The sequence below is a fragment of the Vulpes lagopus genome, chromosome 2, assembly GCF_018345385.1.
Source record: "Vulpes lagopus strain Blue_001 chromosome 2, ASM1834538v1, whole genome shotgun sequence".
Lineage (NCBI taxonomy): Eukaryota > Metazoa > Chordata > Mammalia > Carnivora > Canidae > Vulpes > Vulpes lagopus.
In genome coordinates, this window is record NC_054825.1 from 137,698,837 (window position 1) to 137,717,045 (window position 18,209).

At 41.4% G+C, this 18,209-nt stretch overlaps 1 protein-coding gene across 2 annotated transcripts in view; it reads left to right on the top strand.

Annotated features, from left to right (window-relative positions):
- The window catches only part of GNAQ (G protein subunit alpha q), a 313,102-nt gene that overhangs the window by 19,646 nt on the left and 275,247 nt on the right, over window positions 1-18,209 (top strand). The gene's annotated exons all lie outside the window — the stretch shown is intronic.

The following is an 18,209-nucleotide window of genomic DNA, read 5'->3' on the forward strand; positions in this document are numbered from 1 at the left end:
AGTTTCTCTTTTTTCCTCCTTATGTCCATTCTTAGCTGTGACAGTTTTTCCCTACTTTCTTCTGTTTTTTAATACCCAATCTCAAACAGTGTACATTTTCTTCAATGTTCTTGATAGTTCAGAGTGGTTAGACGTTTTTTTCTTCTGTTTCATAGAGTAAATCTTCCCGAGTGTTGTCTTCATTTTCCTTTTTTGCACGTTCTGTGCCTTGTCTTCAGTCTTTCTTTGTGGAGTGTTCCAAATTTTGTCTGGCCCTACTGTTTGTCCAAAAATGGCGTGGGTGGAATCTCATTGACTTCCTTCCCTATTTGTCTTGGGTCTGTTCGTGTCCTTCTCATAGCACTTGAGCTGGAGGGCTGGAAGATGATGGTGTATATTCTGGTTTTAGTTCCTTACTTGCCGGAGTGAGGTGGAACGGAAGGCTCCGTGGTAGTGGGCAGCCTCAGTCTACAAGCTTTGCTGTGGCTGAATTTTGTTGTATTTTCTCTCCAGGCCCATTTGTTCCTCCTTTTATGGGTGAGCCAGCCACTCTCTAATGAGAAATCCTTCAGGCTGGAGCCTTGCCATTGATGGGATTTAGGTTCTGTTCATCCATTAGGTATATTTCTCTGCATTCTGAGGCCACGGTGCAAAGTAAGAGGGCTCTCAGCCCTTCACCCTGCCAGGTCAGAGCAAACACTAGATTGGGTTGCTCTATACTTTCTCTCTAGCTCCTCCACAGTCGATATAGGGAGCAATGCAAGTTTTAGTAAGGCGTTGCTTATCCTTCTGGTCAGTGGGGTACCAGGGAGTCTTTCGGAAACTTTGCCACTTGCAGCCTCCAGCCCTGTACTGTTGCACAAGCAGAAGCACTGTGCACATTCCCAGCGGGCTCTCTCTGGTTCATTCGTATTGCTTCTGATTGTTAAGTCTTTTGCTATTATTAATGCAGATGAGGTTTTTGCTCTGCTTTTCTTCTTCTTTTGTACCTTCTGAGGGCTAGAAAGGAAGCTATTGTTTTTTAGAGCACTTTCTTTCTAGGAAGTCTGCTTTATGAGTCTTGATGATGGTAATTAACACATGTGAAGTTTTTCATAGAGAGTTTTAATTATAGAATCCCAGTTGAGTGTGCTTTCAAGTCCAAGCTTGCACCCCATGCTTGAGCCATCCCTCTAATGTCCCCTAATTTATTGTTAGCTTATTGCCCTCTGTATTCAGTGGTGGGAACATCATCCCCTGAGAGGAATTGATTCTTTGGTCATCTCTGTTTGTTAGGAAATTTTCTTACTTTGGGTTGTATTCTGTCCTGAAACTCATTTCCGGTTCTATCCTTTTGGGGGCCCTGGGACTCTGAAACCCAGTGGAACACATCTACTTTTCCAAATGTTTATTTGAGTGGAAGAGAGAGAGAGAGAGAGAGAGAGAAAGGATACACAGAGGGAAAGTGAGGGGGAGAAGCAGACTCCTTGCTGAGCAGGGAGCCCCATGTGAGGCTTGATCCCAGGACCCTGAGAGCATGACTTGAGCCAAAGGCAGACACTCAACGAACTGAGCCACCCAGATGCCCCTACGTTTCCAAATAATTGAGGTTGGCCTCTTGACACTCTTAGGCCTCGCTTCCTTCTTTATTATGTAAAACCTGATGAGATCTTTCCATCATTTATCAAAAGGCAGGAATGAAACCTTGTCCTGTATCATCCTTGTTTTTTTTTTTTTTTTTTGAAAACCAAAAACCGGTAATGGAACCCAGCACTTGAGATATGGTTATGAAGCCAGATTAGATAGTATTTTGGTATCTTCTCCCAAACTGAGATATATGTAAGTCCAGAAATCTTTGTCTTTTGTCTAAATCATTCCAAGAAAGAGCAATTTTGAGTGCAGAGGGCTTCTGTAACTTTTCTCTACCAGTACCTTGTTTGTTCTTATTTGTTTTCAATATAATATTACTGTGGCTAGCCCCATTTTAACCTGTGGCCATCTGTGATCTGCATACAGTTCCCTACATTTTTGCATTTTCCTTTACTATATATTTGCAGGAATCCCCCCCCCCCACCTTCATTCCTGAGAGTACTTATTCCTATTGAATTTCATTTTTATTCTGTGGGAACATCCTTCCAAGGTCAAGATCATTTAAACTCCCCCCCCCCCCAACTTTTAGCATTTGTAATCCTACCCAGTTCATTCTCAGAGGAAAGTAGATGAGCCTATTACAGTAAGATTCATAAAGAATTGCATCAGAAAAAAGAAGTATTTTTGTGAATACTGTCAGTGAAGATATGGGAAGTATTAGATTTCAGAACAGATCCCCACAGTCTGTCATTCAGTATGACTATCTGGTTGATTCGTAGTCAATAGTTTTGTTATTTGCTTACCTAAAAGATACAGTAAAGCCAAAAATATACTACTTGAATTTGACCTCCTATTTAATTCGTGTTGGTGTAAAAGAGAACAGAGAAATCAAGAGAAGATACATCTACTTTTCCTTCCTCAACTGTGGCCTGGTCTCATATCATGGAAGGAAATTGGGTTGCTGTGCCTGAGTGGGCCTCTCATACATCACTGTCTTTTGGGGGAAGGGGAGGTATGGATGGTCACACCCCTGGCACTGTACATTGTGGGTAGTATGTTTTAATCTCTCCTTAGTACATCCTGAAGTTTGGGTTGCAGTCATGATCAGTAAAGAAGGAAGGAGCATTTTTTGATTCCTTGTCCTCTATGAGTTCAAATTTCTATGTAGAATAAAAGGAGTATTTTTGAGAAGCATGTCATTTGGTACCTATTTGCTTTCCAGCCAAATTGGTTTCTCTTTTTTTCCTCCTATAATGTAAGTAGTTCTTAAAGAGAGAAAGCCAACTTATGATTCAGTATACTTTATTTTAGAGTTTGCCATTATGCTCACATTTTTAACAGTAATATTAAATTTTTACATTTAGGAAATTGAGTAGTTAAGTGGAGGTGTTTTTTTTTTCTTTTTAACAGTCTATCCACCTATTTGATTATTTAGTATAAGATAAACTCAGTTCTTCCAATTGGATGGTGGTGGTCATGATGGGATGGGAGTTGGTAGCAAATATTCTGTTTCTTGGGCAAAGAATTTAGATGGAATCTTGTTCTCCCTTGCCCCTGCTTCTTGGTTCAGTCTGGCCTATGCCCATCTGACTTTGTCCACATGGGTACAAGGTCCTTTGTCACAGCAGGTGGATACTGATTTTAGGACAGTGGTCAGCCCAGAATGTTGCCTTTTTTTCTAGAATTTTTCACCAAAAAGGTGATTTTGTGGAGCATGTTAATCTTTAAAGGGAAGTCATTCTCTGTCCTTATACATGTGTGGTGGCTCTTCAGGCTGCTCAAGCACATTTTCATGTCCTTGTTTTGAGCCTCACCTTGTTGGAAGACAGGTATATTGCTGGTAAGCCGTGTTGTCAGGAGTAAGTTTGTTTCCTCATTAATTTGGTAATGTTCCAAAATGACTTCTCTCCTAGCCCCAATTATTATACCTTGTCGAAATGCCTGCGGGCGTTTTTGTTTCCTTCTCTCTTACTCATGAGAATTATCCTAAAACAATTTTTTGGCCTTTAAACCAATGTTTTAAAATTGTTCTCTACCTGGATTTGGAACACGGCACACTGTCCTAAATCCATTTATGATTAAAAAGATATCATATGCCTTTCTGGAAGTTTCAGCCTCGGAAAACAAATTGAGTTTTAAAAAACATGTTGACTGTGTAGGATAAGTTATGGCCACGTTCCAAGATGTGTGGAATCTTGCAAGGTAACGACTGCATGTTGGAAGTATCCCTGATGGACCACGGTGCTGTTTTAGGACCTGCCCTCATTTTAAGCATGTGTGTTATATATTCTCAATAGTCAAGATACCTTTTAAGAAAAACTGTGGTTGTGCTGACATTTACTTTGAGCAAATGAAGCATAGTTCATATCTGTTGAAATTGAAATTAATAATACATGAGTGCTTTTCCCGACCCTCTTTGTGTGTTCTTGCATATAAATTTTTAGAGCTCATGGTAAATCAGATGGTGCAGAGGCTGTTTGATTTTTTTTTTTCCTGTCTTCTTTCTTTTCCAGTGGGTGGCTTGCTTGAGTGAGGGAATGCAGTGTATAAATTTATCAGCATCAGAATCTGTGTTTATACACGTTTATTTCTTTTATTAAAAATTAAATATTTTGGTCTTAAAGGCTTTTATTTTCTTAAGTGCCCCTTGTTTGTGAAAGAAAATCATCTTTTGGATTGCTCTTTACTGTGCTTTCAAGTGTTCTTTTCCAGCTGAAAATGAAAGATAAGGGACAAATATTAGTACTTATTCTCTTATTGGCAAGCATTTTCCCTTGTGGTTGTTCCTTTCCTCACATTCCCTGGGTGATGAATAAGTTAGAGGCAAACTTGGCTTATCTTGAAACCATAAAGACTTCTTAGTGTTTCTACCTGTCCTTTTTAGATACAAAATGCAGTGTGGCCGGCCTCTGTGTATAGAAACCTCCCTGCTGCCTTGCAGGGAGAATCTGCATTGGCTTAGTGCTCTGGTGAAAGCCAAATGGTCCAGGTTGCCAAGAGAGCTGGGCTCCTCTCTCATTTTCATGAGGAATAACATCACACACAGGCCTGAACCTCAGTAGCAAAGAACTGAAATTTACTCTTGGCAGGCCAAGAAATGCACCCACTCACCTTGCATGATCTTACCCCATGAAGCCAAGGCCATATCTCTGAGCTTGAGAAAATTGTGCCTTACGTTGCAAAATGTTCTCATGAGTGAGAAGGGAAGTCTCAAGCCTGACTCTGTTACTTTAGTTTTAAGTTCCCACAAACAGGTAGACATCTCAACTTCCTTCATAGCTTTGCAGTAAGTTTACAAAAGGCAGGCTTAAGAGACCTTCAGATAACTTGTTTCTGAAAGCGTGATAAAAAGAGAGGGGAGAAGCACTATCTCAGTTTAAAAGATGCCTTAGAAATGTTTTAGTCTTGAGGTTTTAGATGATTTATGTTTTTGGTAGTACTAATTAGATACATGCTGAGAACTGAGAGAGAAGCCATAGTAGTTTTATTCCTTAGTGTGTGGTAAGTTTTCTTTTTTTTTTCTTGCTGATTTTTTTTTGTGTGTGTGTCTGTGTCTAAAAGCTAAATTTTGGGGGTTGCCTGGGCGGCTCACTCGGTTAAACATCCGACTCTTGAGTTTGGCTCAGGTCATAAGTCATAATATCAGGGTGGTGAGACCGGGCCCTGCCTGGGGCTCCATGCTCAGTGCAGACTTTGCTTGAGATTCTCCCTCCTTCTCCTTCTGCCCCTCCCCCTGCTCGTGTGCGCGCGCTCTCTCTCTCTCTTTAAAGATTTTATTTATTTATCCATGAGAGACATAGAGAGAGATAGAGGCAGAGACACAGGCGGAGGGCGAGAAGCAGGCTACATGCAGGGAGCCCGATGTGGGACTCAATCCTGGGACTCCAGGATCACGCCCTGAGCCGAAGGCAGATGCTCCAATGCTGAGCCACTCAGGCGTCCCAGCTCTCTCTCTCTCAAATAATATCTGGGAGAAAAAAAAAAAAAAAAGCCAAGCCAACTTTTTTGTTGGGGAGGGGAAGGAAGGGAGGAGGAGGAAAAAAACAATTTTTTTTTTTTTTTTGGTTGATTCCATATCTCAGTGGAAGAAGACAGTCCTAATGATTTGGGATCTTGTGGGATGGGAACTATATATTTCTTTATTGACATAATTGCAGCCAGATGGAAATGGGTAATTACGTTTCTTATTATACATACATAATGGATTTGTTTCATGTCCTACTACTTCCTGAAATTAGCTGACAGGTTAGAACACATTTTTCCAACTAGAACTGGCATATGTACCCACATCCTTATATTTAACATATCCCACCTCCCCAGAATACCTATTTATGGCAGTTTGCCTCTGGTTAAGTAGCCAGGGCTTTCAGCCAGTTGTGTGATCAAAACTCAAGCTCCAAGAATATGTTGTGACCCTGTGCAGGAAAGAGTTAACATAGCAGGTCTGACTGCTCTCCTTGGAAAGGCCTCTTGCAGGATTGACCCTTATTTGGTGTCTGGGAACTTGGATTTCTAGAAGGTTCCCAATACTCTCAGAACTGCTTAGATTGGCTCACAGTGACTAAACGGTACAAACAATGTGGTTTATGGTAAGCACCTGCTTTCCTTTCTGCAGTCTGGAATTTTGGCAGGTGCTAGGCAGATGGTACCTCCTTGACTGACCCTCCCCATAAAAACCCTGGACTTCTGGACTCAGGTGAGCTTCCCTAAAAAGCAGCATTTCACATGTGTGGTCACAGCTTATTGGTGGAGGAAATAAATGCATCCTGTGGGACGCCCCTGGGAAAGGACCCTTGGAAGCCAGTGCCTGGTTTCTTCCAGCCTTGTCCCACGAATCTTTTCCCGTTGCTGATCTTGCTTTGTTATAATAAATCAGAGCCTGGGTATCACACTGTATGCCAAGTCCTTGAGTCTCCCAGGTAAACCACTGAACCTGGGAGTGGTCTCGGGGACCCCTGATGCAGACCCATCATCGGTTCATCTGACCCCATCCTTCCTTCCTAGCCTTATTTCTTACTGCTCACCTGTGAGTATCTGACGCTCGCACTAAACCCAGTTCTTGGCATTAATGCTTTTCCTTTCCTTTCCTGTCTTCACCTCCTCAATGCTATCCTTCCTCCCCCCTCCCCTGCCTGCCCCCCACCTGCCAGCTGCCTTTTCTTCCCACCATCGCTGCCTGTGCAAAGCTACTTTTTCCTGAACAGTTCTGATCTCTGTATCAGCTGGAGTCTCTCTGAACACCCAGGAGGCCTTTATCTCTGTTGTATGTCTGTGTTTATTGGGTACGTGCAGGAAGCCTTGATGAGAGAGCGGAGACGTGAGACAGCTCAGGGAGGGCAGCCAATAAACGTGCGTTACGAAGCCAGCCACCACGGTGGGCAGTGGGGGCTCAGGCTTGGGGGGAAGCTGGGGCTGATGGTGTCAGGCAGGGCTTCGCAAACATTAATATACGTGAGCCTCACCTGGGATTTGGTGAAGATGCAAAGTCTGATGTGCAGAGGACTGGGAGTGTGCATTCCCCACAAGCTCCTGGCTGCTGGTGACACCCTGGTGTGGAGTCTGTAGACCACATTCTAGATCTAGAACAGTGAAGCTGTAAAGTTGTCCCTCCTGAAGGGTGAGGGAACTGGGGTATTCATACACCCACCCACTCGGGATGCTTATTGCCACCTTTGCCCTGTCAAAGCCACTGCCCCTGGCTCGGTGCATGCTCTCAGCAGAGAGGTGTGAGGACCTGTGGTTGGAAGTCAGTTCTGGGAGCTTCAGACATAGTCAGCTCCTCATCTAATTTTCCCTCTTGAAGGCACTTAAAAAAATTTTTTTTTCCCCAAATTAAGTAATCTGTATGGCCAGTTTGGATCTTGAACTCACAATCCCGAAATCAAGAGTCACATGCTCTACCAACTGAGCCAGCCAGGTGCCTATTGAAGGCACTTTTCTATTCATTCCTTCAGGGATTTCTGTTCTTTGCTTTACATATTTTTTCATATTTGATCGATTTTCCTCTATGAGGAACAGAAATTCGGTTCTCTAATCATAAAGGTTAAAACAAATCTTTGACCTGGTTGCTGAATTTCCTTGAAATTGTTAAAACCCCTTTTCTTTTGAATATCCTTCCCTCAATTTTACTTTTCCTTTGATTCATAAACTCTAGCATTTAAAAAAATTTTTTTAAAGATTTTTTTATTCAGGGATCCCTGGATGGCTCGGCAGTTTAGTGCCTGCATTCGGCCCAGGGCATGATCCTGGAGTCCCGGGATTGAGCCCCAGATCAGGCTCCCTGCATGGAGCCTGCCTCTCTCTCTGCCTGTGTTTCTGCTTCTCTCTCTGTGTGTCTCTCATGAATAAATAAATAAAATCTTTAAAAAAAAAAAAAAAAAGAAGAAAGAAAAAAAAGAAAAGAGAAAAAAAAGAAAAAAAGATTTTATTTATTCATGAGAGACACAGAGAGAGAGAGAGAGAGAGAGAGAGAGAGAGAGAGGCTGGGACACAAGGAGAGGGAGAAGCAGGCTCCATGTGGGACTCGATCCTGGGACTCTGGGATCCCGCCCTGAGCCAAAGGCAGACGCTTAACCTCTGAGCCACCCAGGTGTCCCTAAACTCTAGCATTTAAAAAAGCTTTCTATGTGATATGACAGTTTTCTTATGTTTTATATAAAATAACCACTAGGTACTTATTGAAGACCCCCTATGTATCTAGTTTCCTGGTTGATTGAAAGGAAATGTGAGACTTTCTCTTGGCCTTGATTCTTCAGGTGGGGATGAAAGATAATCAGTATGAAAATGATAGAAAACCATTTGTAGGTGTTTAAGGCTGTGCAGTGGCAATTGGATATCTGATTCCCCCCACCCTCTATTCAATCCTGATTTCATATATTTCCTCTTGTCAGATTTTATAAATTGGGAGTTCACATTCCTACTGGAAAAGATAAGATCCTGTTAGAGGAATTTATCTAGAGGCAGCATTGTGGGCTGGCATGATTAGGGAATATCACAGAGAATGTACAGAATTCTAGCTTATCCTGGAGAAATAGGTCAGTGTTGAAAAGACTACAAGGAGATCAAGGACCTCACAACCATTGTTTGCTTCAGTATCCAAGGTCTGGCTTGGTTTTCAGTTGGGTCCTAAAGTTAGGGAAGATGCCTCTGTCTTCCAGTAAAACCAGCAACTAAATGAGGATTTTTTGAGTCTTTTTTGGCTTGTTTTTCTTGTGTTCTTTGGGTTCTTCTCTTGGAGTCCATAAATATTTTAAATATTCATTTCATAATCCTGTCCTCTTTGGCCTGTCTGGCCTTTCATGGCCAGTATAATCTCTCTCCATAGATCCTTTCTGTGAGGTGGCTTAAAGCATGAAGTAAGTGATAAAGTTCTTTCTCAGACAGTCATTTGGGGAGGAAACATGTTTTCCTTTGATTCATTCTCATCACCTATTGAATAATATTGTATGGATAGTTGACTGCTCAGGTGAAATGGATGCAAAAGAAAAAAGTGAAAAACACTGAAAAATGATACCAAGTTATTCCATATTGAGAAATCCTAGTCTTCTGAATACATATACATATAGCCAGAATATTTTGTGATGCCCTTCCACTTGTGTGATTTCATTGGAAACCGAAAATTGTGATGGAATAAACATACACCGTTTGTGTATGTGTAACCCTGGAGAGTTATGTGACCATGTAGAGTCGAGTCCTCCAAATTAGTCCTACTACTTACTACTCTTACAACATTGGTGAAGTTCTTAAGGCTTCACAGCCATAGCTTCTTTATTTTTAGCTAAGGATAATAATATCTTCTATGGGTTGTCCCGAAGAGTGGAAAAGGTGAAGACAAAGATGTGAGCGCATCTCAGTAAATGTTTTTCCTCTCATCTTACTTTCCAATTAATAGAAGAGGGGGCCAGAGGAAAGCTTAGGCCTTTCAACTTAATTCATGGCTTCTGGGAAAAAAAAGTACAAAGGGGTATGACAATTTAAAATAATATTTCTTGGGATGTCTGGGTGGCTCACTGGTTGAGTGTCTGCCTTTGACTCAGGGTGTGATTCTGGAGTCGTGGGATAGAGCCCCACATTGGGCTTCCTGCATGGAGCCTGCTTCTCCCTTCTTATGTCTCTGCCTCTCTCTGTGTGTCTCTCATAAATAAATAAAATCTTAAAAAAATAAAAAAGTAAAATAATATTTCTTTTATAATTTAACCAGCTGGTATTAGCTCATGATTATTGAGAGCATTTCTGCTTACTGAGTGCATTCTAGTAATCCAGTGTTTGGGGATATTTCTGTTTCTCATCCAAGCTCAAGAGCCTTAGTCCCTTATTTTACAGAAATAACTGTCAAGACATAAATGCCTTTGTTTAATTTCTTTTTCTTTACTATGTTCTGGCTGTGACGTGCTTGTCTGTGACTAATACTGCGGTGTTACTTGTTTTTTTCAGCCCTGTGTTTATTCTGATTGGTGAATGTATCTGTTCCGATTGGTTGGCATGTCTGTTCTATTTGGTAGGTGTGTCTATCCTGATTGGTTGATATGTCTATCTTGATTAGTAGATGTGTCCTGATTGGTAGGTGTGTCTGTCCTGATTGGTAGATGTATGCTGTTTGGTTATTAAATATTTTGAATCTCTCTGGGGATTACATGCTCTTAAACATTTTTTAATGTTATTTTTATTTTTATTTTTTTTAAACTTTTTTTATTTTTTTTAAATTTATGATAGTCACACAGAGAGAGAGAAAGGCAGAGACACAGGCAGAGGGCGAGAAGCAGGCTACATGCAGGGAGCCCGATGTGGGACTCAATCCTGGGACTCCAGGATCACGCCCTGAGCCGAAGGCAGATGCTCCAATGCTGAGCCACTCAGGCGTCCCAGCTCTCTCTCTCTCAAATAATATCTGGGAGAAAAAAAAAAAAAAGCCAAGCCAACTTTTTTGTTGGGGAGGGGAAGGAAGGGAGGAGGAGGAAAAAAAACAATTTTTTTTTTTTTTTGGTTGATTCCATATCTCAGTGGAAGAAGACAGTCCTAATGATTTGGGATCTTGTGGGATGGGAACTATATATTTCTTTATTGACATAATTGCAGCCAGATGGAAATGGGTAATTACGTTTCTTATTATACATACATAATGGATTTGTTTCATGTCCTACTACTTCCTGAAATTAGCTGACAGGTTAGAACACATTTTTCCAACTAGAACTGGCATATGTACCCACATCCTTATATTTAACATATCCCACCTCCCCAGAATACCTATTTATGGCAGTTTGCCTCTGGTTAAGTAGCCAGGGCTTTCAGCCAGTTGTGTGATCAAAACTCAAGCTCCAAGAATATGTTGTGACCCTGTGCAGGAAAGAGTTAACATAGCAGGTCTGACTGCTCTCCTTGGAAAGGCCTCTTGCAGGATTGACCCTTATTTGGTGTCTGGGAACTTGGATTTCTAGAAGGTTCCCAATACTCTCAGAACTGCTTAGATTGGCTCACAGTGACTAAACGGTACAAACAATGTGGTTTATGGTAAGCACCTGCTTTCCTTTCTGCAGTCTGGAATTTTGGCAGGTGCTAGGCAGATGGTACCTCCTTGACTGACCCTCCCCATAAAAACCCTGGACTTCTGGACTCAGGTGAGCTTCCCTAAAAAGCAGCATTTCACATGTGTGGTCACAGCTTATTGGTGGAGGAAATAAATGCATCCTGTGGGACGCCCCTGGGAAAGGACCCTTGGAAGCCAGTGCCTGGTTTCTTCCAGCCTTGTCCCACGAATCTTTTCCCGTTGCTGATCTTGCTTTGTTATAATAAATCAGAGCCTGGGTATCACACTGTATGCCAAGTCCTTGAGTCTCCCAGGTAAACCACTGAACCTGGGAGTGGTCTCGGGGACCCCTGATGCAGACCCATCATCGGTTCATCTGACCCCATCCTTCCTTCCTAGCCTTATTTCTTACTGCTCACCTGTGAGTATCTGACGCTCGCACTAAACCCAGTTCTTGGCATTAATGCTTTTCCTTTCCTTTCCTGTCTTCACCTCCTCAATGCTATCCTTCCTCCCCCCTCCCCTGCCTGCCCCCCACCTGCCAGCTGCCTTTTCTTCCCACCATCGCTGCCTGTGCAAAGCTACTTTTTCCTGAACAGTTCTGATCTCTGTATCAGCTGGAGTCTCTCTGAACACCCAGGAGGCCTTTATCTCTGTTGTATGTCTGTGTTTATTGGGTACGTGCAGGAAGCCTTGATGAGAGAGCGGAGACGTGAGACAGCTCAGGGAGGGCAGCCAATAAACGTGCGTTACGAAGCCAGCCACCACGGTGGGCAGTGGGGGCTCAGGCTTGGGGGGAAGCTGGGGCTGATGGTGTCAGGCAGGGCTTCGCAAACATTAATATACGTGAGCCTCACCTGGGATTTGGTGAAGATGCAAAGTCTGATGTGCAGAGGACTGGGAGTGTGCATTCCCCACAAGCTCCTGGCTGCTGGTGACACCCTGGTGTGGAGTCTGTAGACCACATTCTAGATCTAGAACAGTGAAGCTGTAAAGTTGTCCCTCCTGAAGGGTGAGGGAACTGGGGTATTCATACACCCACCCACTCGGGATGCTTATTGCCACCTTTGGCCTGTCAAGCCACTGCCCCTGGCTCGGTGCATGCTCTCAGCAGAGAGGTGTGAGGACCTGTGGTTGGAAGTCAGTTCTGGGAGCTTCAGACATAGTCAGCTCCTCATCTAATTTTCCCTCTTGAAGGCACTTAAAAAATTTTTTTTTTTCCCCAAATTAAGTAATCTGTATGGCCAGTTTGGATCTTGAACTCACAATCCCGAAATCAAGAGTCACATGCTCTACCAACTGAGCCAGCCAGGTGCCTATTGAAGGCACTTTTCTATTCATTCCTTCAGGGATTTCTGTTCTTTGCTTTACATATTTTTTCATATTTGATCGATTTTCCTCTATGAGGAACAGAAATTCGGTTCTCTAATCATAAAGGTTAAAACAAATCTTTGACCTGGTTGCTGAATTTCCTTGAAATTGTTAAAACCCCTTTTCTTTTGAATATCCTTCCCTCAATTTTACTTTTCCTTTGATTCATAAACTCTAGCATTTAAAAAAATTTTTTTTAAAGATTTTTTTATTCAGGGATCCCTGGATGGCTCGGCAGTTTAGTGCCTGCATTCGGCCCAGGGCATGATCCTGGAGTCCCGGGATTGAGCCCCAGATCAGGCTCCCTGCATGGAGCCTGCCTCTCTCTCTGCCTGTGTTTCTGCTTCTCTCTCTGTGTGTCTCTCATGAATAAATAAATAAAATCTTTAAAAAAAAAAAAAAAAAGAAGAAAGAAAAAAAAGAAAAGAGAAAAAAAGAAAAAAAGATTTTATTTATTCATGAGAGACACAGAGAGAGAGAGAGAGAGAGAGAGAGAGAGAGAGAGGCTGGGACACAAGGAGAGGGAGAAGCAGGCTCCATGTGGGACTCGATCCTGGGACTCTGGGATCCCGCCCTGAGCCAAAGGCAGACGCTTAACCTCTGAGCCACCCAGGTGTCCCTAAACTCTAGCATTTAAAAAAGCTTTCTATGTGATATGACAGTTTTCTTATGTTTTATATAAAATAACCACTAGGTACTTATTGAAGACCCCCTATGTATCTAGTTTCCTGGTTGATTGAAAGGAAATGTGAGACTTTCTCTTGGCCTTGATTCTTCAGGTGGGGATGAAAGATAATCAGTATGAAAATGATAGAAAACCATTTGTAGGTGTTTAAGGCTGTGCAGTGGCAATTGGATATCTGATTCCCCCCACCCTCTATTCAATCCTGATTTCATATATTTCCTCTTGTCAGATTTTATAAATTGGGAGTTCACATTCCTACTGGAAAAGATAAGATCCTGTTAGAGGAATTTATCTAGAGGCAGCATTGTGGGCTGGCATGATTAGGGAATATCACAGAGAATGTACAGAATTCTAGCTTATCCTGGAGAAATAGGTCAGTGTTGAAAAGACTACAAGGAGATCAAGGACCTCACAACCATTGTTTGCTTCAGTATCCAAGGTCTGGCTTGGTTTTCAGTTGGGTCCTAAAGTTAGGGAAGATGCCTCTGTCTTCCAGTAAAACCAGCAACTAAATGAGGATTTTTTGAGTCTTTTTTGGCTTGTTTTTCTTGTGTTCTTTGGGTTCTTCTCTTGGAGTCCATAAATATTTTAAATATTCATTTCATAATCCTGTCCTCTTTGGCCCTGTCTGGCCTTTCATGGCCAGTATAATCTCTCTCCATAGATCCTTTCTGTGAGGTGGCTTAAAGCATGAAGTAAGTGATAAAGTTCTTTCTCAGACAGTCATTTGGGGAGGAAACATGTTTTCCTTTGATTCATTCTCATCACCTATTGAATAATATTGTATGGATAGTTGACTGCTCAGGTGAAATGGATGCAAAAGAAAAAAGTGAAAAACACTGAAAAATGATACCAAGTTATTCCATATTGAGAAATCCTAGTCTTCTGAATACATATACATATAGCCAGAATATTTTGTGATGCCCTTCCACTTGTGTGATTTCATTGGAAACCGAAAATTGTGATGGAATAAACATACACCGTTTGTGTATGTGTAACCCTGGAGAGTTATGTGACCATGTAGAGTCGAGTCCTCCAAATTAGTCCTACTACTTACTACTCTTACAACATTGGTGAAGTTCTTAAGGCTTCACAGCCATAGCTTCTTTATTTTTAGCTAAGGATAATAATATCTTCTATGGGTTGTCCCGAAGAGTGGAAAAGGTGAAGACAAAGATGTGAGCGCATCTCAGTAAATGTTTTTCCTCTCATCTTACTTTCCAATTAATAGAAGAGGGGGCCAGAGGAAAGCTTAGGCCTTTCAACTTAATTCATGGCTTCTGGGAAAAAAAAGTACAAAGGGGTATGACAATTTAAAATAATATTTCTTGGGATGTCTGGGTGGCTCACTGGTTGAGTGTCTGCCTTTGACTCAGGGTGTGATTCTGGAGTCGTGGGATAGAGCCCCACATTGGGCTTCCTGCATGGAGCCTGCTTCTCCCTTCTTATGTCTCTGCCTCTCTCTGTGTGTCTCTCATAAATAAATAAAATCTTAAAAAAATAAAAAAGTAAAATAATATTTCTTTTTATAATTTAACCAGCTGGTATTAGCTCATGATTATTGAGAGCATTTCTGCTTACTGAGTGCATTCTAGTAATCCAGTGTTTGGGGATATTTCTGTTTCTCATCCAAGCTCAAGAGCCTTAGTCCCTTATTTTACAGAAATAACTGTCAAGACATAAATGCCTTTGTTTAATTTCTTTTTTCTTTACTATGTTCTGGCTGTGACGTGCTTGTCTGTGACTAATACTGCGGTGTTACTTGTTTTTTTCAGCCCTGTGTTTATTCTGATTGGTGAATGTATCTGTTCCGATTGGTTGGCATGTCTGTTCTATTTGGTAGGTGTGTCTATCCTGATTGGTTGATATGTCTATCTTGATTAGTAGATGTGTCCTGATTGGTAGGTGTGTCTGTCCTGATTGGTAGATGTATACTGTTTGGTTATTAAATATTTTGAATCTCTCTGGGGATTACATGCTCTTAAACATTTTTTAATGTTATTTTTATTTTTATTTTTATTTTTTTAAACTTTTTTTATTTTTTTTTAAATTTATGATAGTCACACAGAGAGAGAGAAAGGCAGAGACACAGGCAGAGGGAGAAGCAGGCTCCATGCACCGGAAGCCCGATGTGGGATTCGATCCCGGGTCTCCAGGATCGCGCCCTGGGTCAAAGGCAGGCGCCAAACCGCTGCACCACCCAGGGATCCCCTTTAATGTTATTTTTAACATTAAAAGAGAAGGTTATTTTAATTCTACTGAATTAAAAGATGAATAGTAAGAATCTGCTAGTTTCCTGTTTATGACTCTTTCTGAGCAAGCATTCATAGTTGTTTTCTAAAATAACCATAAGTGAATCCTAATGGAACTATGTATTATCAATCCCACGTTGGAGGGCTAATTATCCATCTGTAATCTTAGCAAATTATTATGCTTGTTGGTGTACTCTGTGTCAGCGAGGTGACACATTGTAATTATGTATTCATTTTAGCTTACTCTCTGTCTTTTTACATGTATCATCAAACAAGCTTTCTTTATTACAGTTATGGTTATTTTAGAGACAACCGCTTTCACTTGAATTGACACAAAAGCCATCCCTTATCTCTGGGCCACATGGTCTTTCCTGAGACACGAATGTGACATAGCATCTGCTATATACTGTTTTCTAATGATATGTGTATAAACACTTTCAAAACTCCTTTGCTTTCTGTGTCTGAGGTGTTGGATCTTTAGATTTACCAGTGGACAGATATGTTTCTCTGAATTACACTGGCATAGATACGTGGGCCTGTTTTTCATTGGTCTGCATTAGATTTTCCCCAATGATCCCATAGTTTTCAGTCTAGGAAAACAAATGACTAGTTGATTTACTCTCTTTTTCTGCTTTTAGTTGCAACTTAGGTGAAATATTAGAGTTTAGTTACTAATAGTTTATGTTCTTAAATATTTGAACCAATAGATTGTTTTCTAAAACAAAAGTATTTTGTACTACCAGCAAATTTATTTGTTAATGTGTGCTTTTAGTACTTTCTAAGCATATTAACTTTTCGTAAATTATAATCTAAAACTGACAAGAGATTAATCCATTTTGACTCAGGGAAGCCTAGATACTCATTTATGAAGTTTCACCTTACATTAGAGCATTAATAACATTGTCTTCTTTTCCAACTAGGGAACTAATTCACTTATGGGTTGCTGTTCTTTCATTATTTGTATTGACTTCAGATTTTCCATATTTGGTGATTTTTGGTACGGTGGTGTATGAAATTTGACTTTAGAGTTGGCTTTGAGCTTCAATAAGAATTAAATCGTTTGTTTGTTATTCCTTTTCATCTGTGTATTCTCAGTTCTTAGCACAACACTAGGCCCAGAATAGACAATAAATATTTGTTGAAATAAATAGCTCTCCGAAGGCTTGCGGAGTCTTTCTTTTTTGTTCAGTTACCTGGCAAGGAAACGAGGTCTTTATACCGATTTTGTCTTTGGAGGCCTAATTCCTTCGTTCTTGTGCAGATTGGCATTATGTAATCTTTCTACTATTGGAGAACATTTTCTGTGACAGCAGACTCTTCTGGGTGAATGAATTTCTCTATCAGCTGTGAAACACTGAGTTTGGGTTTAGAAAAATGCAGCAACATTTGTCTGTCAAGCCTAAAGAGATTGTTTAGCAGAAAAGAAAGGAAGTATTTAAATCAGAAAAATTTGCTTTCTATTTAAAATCCTTTAAGTTATCCATGCTGGCCATAACTTCCCGGATGGAGTAAATTCTTTTGTTAGTGGAAATTGACTCTCTAAGCCAAAATTATTTGCCTGCTGATTCTGTTTGCACTTAAGGAGAGGGGTAATTCTAGACTTCTTACAGATAGTCTACACATGTCAGATCGATGGTTCCTTATTACAAATTCACCTTTATCTTCAAGCCCAATTGCAGTGGTTCTTAAATTCATTTAGTAAGGGCATCTGGGTGGCTCAGTGGTTGAGCATCTGCCTTTGGCTCAGGGCATCCCAGGGTCTTGGTATCGAGTTCTGCAATGGGCTCCTTGCAGGGAGCCAGCCTAGTTCTCCCTCTGCCTGTGTCTCTGCCTCTCTCTCTCTCTGTCTCATGAGTAAATAAATTAAAAAATTGTAAAAAACAATACAGCTAGTAAGCACTCTTGTTTTTGACTTCATATAGTAAAAGTCATACTGATACTTTTATTTGACACTGGTTTCATGAATCTCATTAAGATTTTGGTTTATTTTATGTGGTGTATTCTCTCTGTATATGTTGTTGTAGCAGAAGGTAATTTTGAAGTGACTGCATAACTGGTGAATTGGAATTCCATAGAGGTAGTGGTGTATGTGTGTTATCTAAACAGATTCAAATCTGGTGCTCTGGGCACATGTGACAGAGAACTGGTTTCAGTGACAGTCCAGGTGGGGAAAGTAAAGGGAATGAGGAGAATAGGGATATTGTCCCCTTTTTCTTGGTTATGAACTAGAGCTGAGATTTACTAAGAATCATCAAGTTTTATTCAGTGGGGCAGTGGTTTATGCAGCTTGTGCTTGGCGTGTTTCATAGAAACCAGATCTTTGCTTCAAATCTGTCTTGAAAGCAGGTACTGTGTACAAACTATTTAAAAATGCTGCAGTCAAAACAGGCGACTTGAGCCCTGCTGATGCCCTTTTTCTTCCTTGGGCCACTGCTCCTGCAAGTGAGCTGTGAGAGCATTCTTGTGTTCTCCTTAGCAGTGAGTGGGAAGGCCTGGGGCCTCCTCCAGTGGGAAGCCTGGAGGCTTGACCCTGCCATTTCTGCTCAGTAAAGGGCCACCAGCACTTACCCAGGCCTTGGAGGGAGGGCTTGGTGTCTGGTTCTCTCTGCGTGCGTGCGTGTGTGTGTGTGTGTGTGTGTGTGTGTGAGAGAGAGAGAGAGAGAGAGAGAGAGAGAGAGAGAGAGAGAAGGGGGCGGGGGGTGGGGTGGGGACTGCTCTTTGATTGTGCGAGCCATCTTGAATGCCTTCCATTAAGAAAATGCTCCAGTTCTTCACTTCAGCCAGGCCCCTGGCGTAAGTCACCTGAAGTGGCACATCCTCTTTCCGAGGA